At 42.0% G+C, this 12,415-nt stretch overlaps 1 protein-coding gene and 1 pseudogene across 2 annotated transcripts in view; one reads left to right on the forward strand and one right to left on the reverse strand.

Moving 5' to 3' along the window:
- The window catches only part of TENM3 (teneurin transmembrane protein 3), a 1,525,061-nt gene that overhangs the window by 318,729 nt on the left and 1,193,917 nt on the right, over positions 1-12,415 (reverse strand). The window lies entirely within an intron of this gene.
- On the forward strand, positions 2,445-2,770 carry LOC140689394 (small ribosomal subunit protein eS27-like; annotated as a pseudogene).

The raw sequence follows: 12,415 nt of genomic DNA on the forward strand, positions 1-12,415 counted from the left end.
ACATAGCTTCTCTGTCTCTTTCTTCATTCACATCTCTCTGTTTGCTAGTATTTTGGTTGTCTCCATCCAGCGTCCGGGAACCCTGGTCCAGAACCAGATTGGTACCTTGCAGCTCTTGTTCTGCCGTGAAACTGGTGATGTCACACCTCCAGACGCCAAGTCAGGGAGTACGCCAGCTCAGGTCTTGGCTAGCAGGCTGTGTCTGCTTTATCCCGCCACCCCCTGATACTCAGCTTTCCAGGGAGACCTATCACCACTTTGCTGAACCTGGTTTCAAGCACAGAGGCTGGCTCAGGCCCAGGCCATGATGGGGCACTGTGAGCCCCAGTCGTTCTGCCGAAGACAAACTCCTGCCTGCTCCTGACTCCTTTCCTACCCAAATTCTGTAGCCCCTCCAACTTCTTCAGCTTCACTTACTGGTATCTTTCTGTTTTTTTGTTTTCTCAGCCATAGAGATATTTGGTTTTTTATTACAGATATGTCTTTAAAATGTCTTTCTTTTTTATAGTTTATCTATCAGTTTAGGTTTTTAGAACCAAGGAGGCAGTAAGGAGTGTCTGAGTGGGGGGAAAGAAGAGATAAAGGCTAAACAAACAACACCATCTTTACAGGAAATCTTCATTATTTTCCAAACTACATCGTCAACCTATGAACCTAATGACATGAGGGACAATGTCTCCTCTTGGAATCTGAATTAAGGAGAAGGAACAGCCCACGTCTCTCCCCTCCTCCGTTAGCTAACCCACGGGTCCCAGAGCCCTTAAATGAGAATCATCTGAAACACTCATTTAAAATGCACATTCTTGGGCCGCTCTCCAGATTCCCCACTTGGGGACATCTGAGGGTGGGAGCCCAGGGGTTTGCATCTCTAACTGCACTGAACTGTGTTTTTGCAAATAAGCTGTGAGGATCAGTGCCTCCCCAGCAACCTCCTAACTATAATACCCTGTTTCTAAGACTCTCCCAGGCACTCACTCCTGCGGTCCCAAGAGGGATAGTGAGGGCACTGAATGGAACCATCAGCTCCACTTTGGACTTTATATAGGAAAGGAGACCCTTGAGGTCGAAAGTCCTCCCCAAAGTATCAGAAAAGCAAAGAACTATGCTACAATAGTTCTCTTGTTATTTACTTGTAAATAACCTTCCGTGTAATCACCATGGCGCCTACCTGGAGACTGACAAGCCACGTCAAGCTGGGGAGTGGAGAAAGCTACGAGGCACAGGCTTTAGATAACAGTCCTTGCCCACTGGAGGGGCTTAGGGATAAGTCCATGTATCAAATCCCTGCAGCGCAGGGGGCCTCACAGCAGGCTGATGCCCCGTTTTAACTCCCTCCTTTCCACCCACCTTCGAGCACACTGAAGCAATGACAAGAAAAGAAACGTGAGTCAAATAAGAAAGATGGCATACGCTTGTCCCATGCACAGTACCGTACAAGGAGACTGCACTCGACGGGCAAAAAGGAGAAAAGATTCAAAAGACACTTCTTTAGTTCAAATAGAGTGAGTGAAGAAAATGCTTTCATCTCTCCCCACTAGCAACGCAAGACGGTGAATCAAAAATAAAGGGTGATGCTTCTCCCCAAATATTTCCATAACCTGGGAAAACTTTTCTGCTTTCTCTCTGTTCATGTGCTTTTCATTTGTGGTCCTAATTTGAAGACGGTTTCTCGTCCTTGCCCTTGCTCTGCTGTGAGCCTCTCCTGATCGCTTCTTCATCTTCATGGGGCATGGATGCTTCTAGAACTTCCTAGTCAAAAGCAAGTCCCCTTAATGACAGCAATGTGTTCTCACTGGGAAGTCACAGGATTATTTTACATAAGAAAAAACTCTCTTTAAAAAATCTGCCTGCCAACATGCCAGCTGAGAGCAAATTATTAGCAAGGCCCAGCAAAGAGAAATACTGCGTTTCTCTGAAGACAGTGGGAAAGCTGACCCCGCCTCTCAAGCCTCTTTTGCCCTCCCTCACATCTGCCAGATACGAGCGCAGTCCAGACCACACACACTGATCTGTGAGATGTCTTTCCGAGGATGCTATTCTCAGAACAAGAAAATTAGAGTGTTGCCTGATTCATTATTATACACTTGACCATGTCATCATAATTGTCTTCTTCATTATTGACGTTTTCCCAGCACCCCTGGCTGTTAGTCTTCTGTATCAGACACTGGAGGGGTTTTCAACAGGACACGATCCTTGTGAACTTAAAGTCAGACAATGCAATATGGTCATCGCATAGATGTTTTTGAAGATGTGTCAATAACTAAACAGAATGTCCTGGGGTTACTTTAGTTACAATGAGGGGGCCTCGCCTTTGGCTGCTGGGATGAAAGGAAATACGCACTTCGCGACTCAGGCTGGGAGAGGAACTGTATTTCCTCATAGAAATGGTGACAGAGCAGAAGGATTGCAGGTTTTATTTTCCTAGGACGTCTCTCCCCTGAGAGATGACCCCAGCGCAATGCCAGGCGCCCCAGTCAGATAAAAGCCAGCCTTCCTTTCCAGGGGTGACGACCTCCCCACAGGAACACGTGGGTCTCCTTCATCTGTCCCCAGAAGAGGAGAAGAGGAAACACAAGCAGCAGCATCTGGTGCGGAGCCCCAGTTCCCATCTCACGGATGTGAGATGCCCCGGATGCTGTAAAATCGCCGCCCTCTCAGCCGTGCACAAACAGTAGTTCTGTGTATTGGCGGCTCTCCTGTCCTTTGCCAGCCGACAGGAGGAAGAGCAAGGCTTACCGAAGGATGCTCCTTCAGACGGAGGCAGCACTAACAGCACCCTGAATGGAGATGAATGGGAAACCATCCCAATAAACACATTTTGGATTTAAAAAAAAAAAAAAGCCAGCCTTGTGGCTAGAGGCAAGACCAGAGATGTCCATTGGGTTAAACTGGCATGCTGGACAGAAAGAGTCTCTAGGAAAACCTCTGCAGTGCTGAAGGTGGATGTTGCTAGGAGCCACACTGAGTTGCTCCGGCTCATGATCTTTTCTTTCTCTCATCTGGGGTGCTTCCCGCCTTTGTCAGGGAGCCGCAGCGCCATGAGCCCGTGTTAGTAATCTGAAACCTCCACCTGCCATGTTTACCTAAATCCCGGACTGGCCTTGGTTATCTGGAACCTCTCTCGCTGCTGTTTTGTTGACTTAGTACAACCAAGCCTGAGGTTTCATGTTTTTAAATAATGAACAGGAAAGGGGCTGCCAAAAGACCCGCAGAGCGCCTCATGTGCTCCTTTTCTGAGTATTTCATCGTGAGCAGCTCTGGCGAGGAGACAAGGGTTCTTGAGGAAGAATGCTTCTTGAATGAATGCAGAAATTCTATTTCACCCACACTGAATCCACTGAACTTTAATGAGTAGAGTGTCACATAAAAAAAAAATGACTCTTTATTTTAAACTTTTCAATTGGGCAAGTTCAATCTGATTTTTAAAAAAGAGCCAAAGTGTTCTGTGATGTTAACCAGCCATAGCTGGCGGCTTTTTCTCTAATTCCTTGCCAGCCTACCTCTGCCCAGCTTTCGTGTCAAGAATACTTCTGTTTTCTCCTTTTCAAGAAGGGGGCCCTTTCAGTCTAAGAGGATAAATATTTGCAGTTACTGCTAAGGTTTTCTCTAGAAGAACACAATCTTTCCAGTCAATCGGCTTTCAAACCCTCACCCCAAATTTCCATGAATCTCTTATATATTTCTGTCTGAATTTTATTTTTGTTTTATTGTCACAGAGGCAAGTGACTAAGGAATCTGGATGAAAGGGCCTCTGGGAGGAATTGTTGATAAATTAGTGTGTTTTTGTGTGTGTGTGAGTGGAATTTGGGAGAAAAAGTTGAAATACAACAAAGTTAATTTTTATCTCTTTTCTTGCAATGATTTACTAACAAGAGGATCTGAAAGGAGACACTCCCTGTGCAATATCATATCTCTCTCTGCACACTTGGGTATCAGATTACGACCCTGTTTTCCTTTTTCCCATGGTGAGTTTATGGATATCCTTCTAGACGCCTCTTACAAAGGTAGCAAGTCAGGATGAAAGACGAATTCATCTCTGAAGAAAGAAGTGGAAGGTACATTTGTACTTAGTGGTTCAGGATTATAACAATGGGCAAGAGTTTGCTATTAACACTTGAAAAAAATCTCAAGGTTAATTCTATCAATTATGTGTACATCAATTCTGAAAGGGATTTTTAATGTGTTGGCATTGCCATTCTAGTACTCGTTAAAACTTTTTGACAAAATAGAAGGAAGATCGGGGACTGAAGACTGAATTCCTCAAGACAGCACAAAGCAGCAAAGGTATTAAAGAAAAACGAGGTCATTTTCTAGTGATCTAATGGGATGTCTTTTTTAAATGATGCAATGTATTTTGAACAAATGTCAATTTCATTATTGAGACTTTTAAAATTCAGAGTCATTCTTTATAGCTTTAATATGTTCAGTCCCAAGTCTTTCTTCCTATTGAAGGTCAGTATGTAAGAACATTCATTCACTCATTCACTCAACAAACGCTTAAGGTCCCAGGCCCCAACACCAATGTCATTCAGGTTACAATGTTATAAAAAGTAACAAATAATGTGACATTTCCTGTCTTGTTGGAATGACATTATTTAAAAGATCTGAACTACTTACTACTAGCTTTTTCTTCACAGAGGTTTCAAGGGTCACGTTTCCCTGTAATATGTTATTTTGACATATTTTGATAAATTTCCTTGCTGTGAAATGAGGCATCTGACCCTGAGAATCTCTATTTCTCTTTAAATGAATAGATCTTGGTTGTATTAAAATTCCACCTAAAAGGGTAACATCCCACCTAGGAGTGAAAAAATTAGTTTCCTAAATTGATAACCAAGTTTATGCCTTCTCATATTACAGAATTTATTTTACATGAGATTGGTTTTTATGTTACAACTCTGTCCCCCAGAACTGAATTAAGCTATTCAGGGAATGAATATAAAGCAATAAAATGGATTTCCAGATGCCACACATCAAAAATCAATCCTCTTATTTTATAGTTACACCATGGATAGAAAGTTGCTCAAATCACCAACTTATAGTTCTAATCAGTACAAATGGAATGAAAGCAAACAGTATTCCGGATGTAAAGGTGATCATTCTTTTGTGTCTCACTGTACATCTAACTTTGTTTCACTGCCTTCCTTTGTCCTAAACATCTGAAGATGGCAAATCTTCTTGTCTCCTTGTCAGGACAAGAATTAAAGGTCCGCAATGTAATTAATCAAACATCATCTCAGTCTATTTTTGTTAGTTGAAATGGAGGCAAAAATTAAAACATGCTTTTTGCGAATTTACTTTTTAACATTAAAACACCGTCTGACATTTCTCTCTCCATAGGCTCTTAAGGAAGTTACAGAGAATCAGATGTTCAGAAAGCAAGAGCAAGTCACTGGTAAAGCATCACCTTATTTTAAGAGGAAGAATGGCCCTTATTAATCATCTGAAAGTGTTTACAGGTGAAGGAACTGAGGAACGGGAGTCATGGCCCCAGGCAGCTTCCACTACGGGCGTACGTCAAGTCCCTTAAGGAGGCCATGACGTTTGTCATCCTTCTCCATCTCCTCAGAGTGTCCAGCCCAGTTCCATGTCCTCTGTGTGCTCTCACTCACGCCTGTGAGGTGCAGGACCTCCAGATCCACCAGTGTACAAAGGGAAAGGGGATGAGAGGGGTGAGGAGGACGCTGGCCCTGCTCTTGTCCCCTTAGTCACACAGAGCAACTCCGAGCACAACGGGAGACATTCTGGAGAGCAGAGGGATGTGTGGGAGGCACACGGGGAATGTTCCCTGAAGGAGGCTGGGAGCCGCTTTTACCCTCCCGGGGACCAGGTGGAAGTCACAGGGGAACGGCGGTGGGTGAAGCCTTTGGCCGGGCAGCACCGAGCAGCTACACCTACGATCTTTTTCAGGTCTGGGTGCTGGTGTGAGTCCTCACACACCCACCAAAGAGCTGAGCCAGAAGTTTGTGAAAACAGTGCCACATGAAAGCCCCGTTCAGCTGCCTTCCTGATGCTCCCTAATCCGTTTAGAAGGAGATCTGCCTTCCACGGAAAAGCGTCGGCACTGAATGAAGGGCTTTGAAGGAGAGTCAGCGATTCTGTGCCTGCACCTTGGCCTTGTCCTCAGCTCACAGGGCCCTGGATACATTTCTCAGGCTCCTCTGATGGGAGCTGTATTTTCTTGTCAACAGTAAGCTTACCCTGATGGCATTTCCTAAGTGTCATCCTGCTTGAACACAACATAATAGAACACATTAATTGATAAACGTGCTTTATTTACACGCTGTAGTTCGGGGCCTCCGGAGCTGAGAATTCGGAGCAGGGACGCACGTGCTTCACGCGAGGACAGCCTCGACATTTCTCATCAGCCCGGCTGCGCTGCCTGCACACGGGACGTGTCAGCGCGAGGAAGTGACAACGCGGCCTTCGCGGCTTCCCCTGCTCAGCGCTCTGATCAGGCAAACACTGTCAGCTTCATTTGTACTCGATCCATAAAGAGGGTGGCGTCCTGATCTTCTCTTCAAATTCTGGCCAGCTTTATTGATGGCTTCGATGTCTGCCTTAGTTTTGCTTCTATTTAAACACCCAAATTTGTTTTTTTCCGGTGATAAATCACCTCACTTTGCAGGTGTCATTTTTCATATTCCAAAATAATATTTCTGACCTTGGGAAAGATTGAGATTGAGTACTCTCTGGTAACTATGCACAGATTTTTCACATTTAGGTTACACGCTGCAAACCTGTTAAGAACTTTGTATTTAAGTTCACGAAATCTTACTGCACTGAATACTGTTAGGGTGGTGGTTAACCTTATTTTCCTGAAAGAAAAGGGGAAGTAAAACTTACAGGATTTCTTTAAAAAGATTAGACTGTGTGTGTGGTGATGGCGCAAACGAACTGGTAAAATTTCTGAAGCACAACGGTAAGCCCAAGTTTTTATTACCAATTAAGAAAATAATCTTTAAAAAGTTTGTTTTTCATGGAGGTGCTGGGGATTGAACCCAGGACCTCACGTATGCTAACCATGCGCTCTACCGCTGAGCTATATCCGCATCCCCACCCAAAATAAGCTTTATGCAAAAAAGAATCTGCTCTTAAACTGTATCCTGCTTTGCAAAGGTATCTTGCTGTCCCCTGGGAGTAAGAATGTGCCTACCTTAGCAAAGACCTACCACGACTTCTAAAGAAGGAGATGAAAGCTAATCCTCTTCTCTGAAGAACCGATAATATTGAAACTTAATTTAATCGGGTGCCCCACCTCCATTTTACTCTCCCAGTCACCAGACAGCATGTCCACAACTGCCTGAAAGTCTTCGAGACAAAACATGACACAGGATGTACAGCAGTCTTGCATTTGTACTCACAGGTAAGATACACTGCATCCTGCCTGTGGCAAGTGACAGGAACAGCAGTCAGAGGTCGTCTAAAGCAGATGCACAATCTTTTGTTTATTGTAGACCTTCTTCTTGTTAAAGCTGTACCATCATTCTATCTCAAAATAATTCCTTATCCTCTGTTTGTTGGAACTATGAAGGTAGAGCCTTTGTAAAAATGTCTCACTGGAGAAATCTTATTCTTGACTGATCAACCTTAGGACTTAAAAGTACATTTCACTTGACTGAACTACCATCTTCGCCAAACCGTACCTGAGTGGCAGGAATACTGAACAGCCTGGCTTTGGAAATGCTCAGCTTTACACGTAGGTCATATCTTAGGCACAAAATATGGATGTGACCAAAACAAGAAATCTCAAAGCAATTTTAAAATAATCGAACTGTGAACAAAGATAATCGAGAGGAAAACCAGCTTTGGGACATAAATGCATTTCCATCATGGTTATATGTTTCCTTTTATTCTCAAGTCAGATTTGTCAGAGAAATGATAAAAAAAAAAAATCCTTTCACTGAAGAAACAGTTATATTTTAGATAAATATCTTATTTTATTCTTTCAAATTCTATTCAAATATCATACAGTGTACAAAAATTTGAGTTGCCTCACAAAGCACTCATTTGGTCCACCAAAATGTATCGATATAATTTCTCTCCGACTTCTTTGTTCACGTTGTAATTGTGGGATAAGAAAATCTCAAGCAAGGGTAGCAAACAGGAAGTTTTACCCACATGAAAATTCCAATGAAAACCAAACCAGCGCCTTCATGTTCTCCCCAAAGAGGTGAAGTATATTAAATTTTCTTTTAAGCTCACTGGAAAATTTCCATTATGTCCACTTTGATTTATTCTGGGCTATGGATGTGCACATGTTTATATTTATGGTTGGTTATGTCTGTGTTGGCCCAGAAAACAGACCACTGTACTAACGTCAGTGCGAAAAGCACAGAGCTTTGAAGGCTACACCAACTCTGTTTTTACTGTAACAGCAGCCGGTTAGTATATAAGGTTTGGAGGCATGTGGCGTGGCTGGACCAAAGAACTGTACACCAAGGGAGTATACATTCTTGCAGAGATGGTATTTTATCCATTAATTCAAAAAGTTAAAATAAATCTTTTCCCGCATAGATTTGAATGAAATGTTCAAGAATAGCAAATGAAAGGACTTGTGGTTTTTTTTTTTTTTTTTGGTGGGGGGAGGTAGTTAAGTTCGTTTGTTTATTTTTATTTTTAGAGGAGGTGCTGGGGATTGAACCCAGGACCTCGTGCATGTGAAGAATGTGCTCTACCACTGAGCTATACCCTCCCCCTCGACCTGTATTGATATTCCAATAAAGTGAATGAACTGAGCAACTACTGGGCTCTTGAGACCTGCCCATCACCTGAACTGAGAGCAGTTCTTGAGCTGCCCTTCATGGAGGGTAGGAAATGCTAACAGGTAGGTGTATGAGGACCAGTGCTCCACACAATTACATGGTTCTGGTATCCCTTCCATTTATGACCTCTGACCGTTTGTCTTTGTTAATCAATATCTGTCAACTCTGTTTAGCACAGATAAGAAGGGTTACTGTGAAGTGGGTTGGTGAATAGATAAAGTGGTCTCAACGTGGAAATGGCATTAATGGATCACATCATCCCCTTCCCATCCACTTCCTTATCCACTCCTTAACAAGGTTTCATCTCTATTTTGAACTGTAATGGATTAAGAAGAAAGAAAAGAATAAATGAATGCCTTTAAATTTTTAACCCCCAAATATCAGAGAAACCAACTCCCCTGTGCCCAGACATTGAAAGAAATCTTTAGGTTTTATAACAGATAAATGCAAGAGAAATTCACAGCATAAAAGTAATAAAATATGTGACTCAGTGTCTCACTTAATATTCTTACTCATCTGTGGCCCGGAAAAAAAAAAAAGGAAAACCATTTTGATAAAACAGATGTTGAATGGTCTCAGTGGAAAATGATTGAAGACTTGCACCATGTAATTATTATAAAATACCACACATCTGGTACAAAGTTTGGCCTTAAATCAAAAGTCATTTAGGACAAAATGAGCCAGGAGACTTCTGGCCCCATGAAAGTCTGAGCTTGGAGTTTATAGCATGATTTCAACTTTAAGTTCTCTTGACCAAATTTAATTTATTTCATGACTGAACGGCAAGTTTCTCCAAACCACCAAACAAATAATTAGGATATTAAAAGGGGACTGTGAGCTATGATTTCAAAGAAAATATAGCAATGTAAAATTATACAAAGCAACCTAGCTCCATGGGAAAAAATAATGAAAGTATGTAGACCGTTTACAAACGACCTTTTCATTCATGAAAAGCTAAGGTCTCAAAGGAACACTGGAATAACTTGCATATGAGTTTATCACTAATCCATCACCAGGAAAAAAACTGCAAGCTGAGAGAGGACCCGCTAATGTATTCTGAATCCACTGGAGCAGAAGCAGGAATGTTCTGGCTGTAATATTTCTCTCCATCGTTGCAGCCATCTGCCTGTCATGGGTCACATACACGACGTGCCATCAGCAGAGAGCTGCTCCGCATTTGTATTTATCAAAAGTCAAATCTCGAAGCTGGTAATGCCTTGTTTTCTTTCTACCTCGCAAGCGCAGTGTAAGTCCTAAATTAATCTGATAAATAAAAATCGCAGGATGCTACCATGTAACCCCTTCTCAGTCAACAACTCTCAGAGGAAGCTGTGATTTTAGACCCAAAAAAAGAAAAACTTTCGGAAGCCAAGTGAGACTGGTAAGAATGAATCTGAACACTCTTGGAGCTCCCTTAGTTAGAAAAATAGAGCTTAAAAAATATGTTTGTGTCGTGAATTTTTTTAAGATTCATTTCAAATACACGGTTCTGCTATTTATCATACTTTGTTAGGCTGCTGGATTGTTACAAGTTTATCCATCTTCTCAATTTCATTTTTCTCATCCACAAAGATGTTTTATCTTAAAAATAACTTTAATGTTATATGTAATATGCCAGCTTCACAATATCAACAGTACTTGGAAATAAATGAAATGTGCCTTATTTAGCCAACACACAGTGTTTTATCAATATGCAAACAGAAAAATGTCACGTAATGAGATGATTAAGAAAAACATGAGCTTTGTGTCTTAAAGGTTATCCATTTTAGGTTACAGTAATTGATCCCAGTCACTTCAAATGTTTAAAACATTCCAAACCCTCAGCCAAATGCTGGAGAAATAACTCTGCCAGAATTTCAGTGGAGAAAATTTTAGAAGGCTGTTCAAATCCAAAGAAAAGGAAAAATATATATTATTGCTGAAAGTTGTACGTGTGTTCTGCTTTCCAATGAAAACCATGGCCAAATAAGCTTTCATTAAATTGGAACAAGATGACAAATACTAAAGCTGAAATGCCTACAGTAAATGGAAACGTTAAACATTACATAAGATCTCTAACGTGTAACCAAAAAAGTTTTTTTGAGACAGAAAATAAAAGAAAATATTTTCAATATCTTAACCGCTGTCTCCTCTTTCCCCCAAGACACACAAGTAAAATAGGTAATGGCCTTTGAAAGTGGACTTTAGTTTTTAAAACAGCAAATGAGGACTGCTGGTTAATTCAGACATTTCACTACCAAGATGCTACACCTAGAGGCATATTTACAGTGGTTGCAAACACAGGCTATCTGAGACCCTTTTACTGCTGTCAGGTGAAGTGACAGATTGTCAGAGACTCACTCGCCATAAACTTCACCTTCACAACAATAACACGTTGTATAAAAACCTGCAAACTGGCAGGCGAGTGATGATCTTACTGCACGGCAGTTTGGGGTACATTTTCCATCTCCTATGAAGGTTATGGCAGAAACTGAACGAGTAGTGCGTTTTGCCGCTCAAATGGGCCATGGCATAATGCAGAGACTGCGGGGGGGGGGGGGAGATGTGTTTTGTCACCGTCTGGAGGAGCAAGCAGATTTGCCAGTTTTTCTTCTGACCAGGTAGTGGAGATATCACCAATCGCTGGTGCCAAGAAAACGCACAGCTCATTTTCACACGCAAAAATACATACTTGTAAGCACACTGTACCCGTTACGGGAGCACGCTGCTGACTGTCCTGGCAAGATGCTAATGCAGAGGGAACCACAGCCACCAGCCTCTGCAGCTGCTTTCACTCTATTTGCACTTCTAAGGAAATGCTTAATGTGTTGGGAATTCAGTTGGGAGGTTCAATGAAGAAAAAAGTCTTGACTATTTTAAAGATGAGGGGGAAAAAAAAAAAAAGACCAGTTTAAATATTCTGAAACAGTGTCTCCACTCATTCCCATCCAAAATACTTTACCGAAAACATTTACTCATAGGACTCATATTTTAACCAAGGTGTGAATTTGGCATTTGATGTCTCCTCATTCCTTTAGGTCCCTTGTAGCTATTACAGGTTGTGTGCAGTGGTTTATCAGCTCATTAGACAACGCACCTGAAAGCTGAGATGGTTGTCCTCAAGTGCCCAGGGTGGCTCACGAGCCTGACAGGGCCTGTGTTCACCATCACAAAACCAAGCCCGGGACTGTGCATGGTGTAAACACAAGTAGGCAATCAATAGATACTTGCTGGATTACGCTGAGTGAGTTGAACTGAACTGAACTGAACTGAACTGAATTGAATTGAATTGAAGTGTGGGCAAATCTCCATTTTAACTTCCAAATGATAGGCCAAGCCTTTGGACTTACTCTGTCTAAGACCCAATTGTTGTTTTGTTCTAAGAGGAACCTACCAAATGCTTTCTGATGCTAATGACTTCTCCCCTTAAAGAAACCTAGCTCTGGCCACAGGTGTATCTTGTTGAATTGGCTATTACCTAAATAAAAAATGCAAAATGTAACGTTTGAACTTTCCTCCAACTCTCCATGGCTTTGCCAACCACATTTCGAGTCTTCACCCACCAAGTATGTAGACTTTATTCAAATTCTCTTTGCCTGGGTTTGTTCCCAGGGACTCAGGACAGTGGGACACAACTAAGTATGAGACACTTTCACGTCCCTGTCCCTTTG

Source organism: Vicugna pacos, chromosome 26, assembly GCF_048564905.1.
Source record: "Vicugna pacos chromosome 26, VicPac4, whole genome shotgun sequence".
Lineage (NCBI taxonomy): Eukaryota > Metazoa > Chordata > Mammalia > Artiodactyla > Camelidae > Vicugna > Vicugna pacos.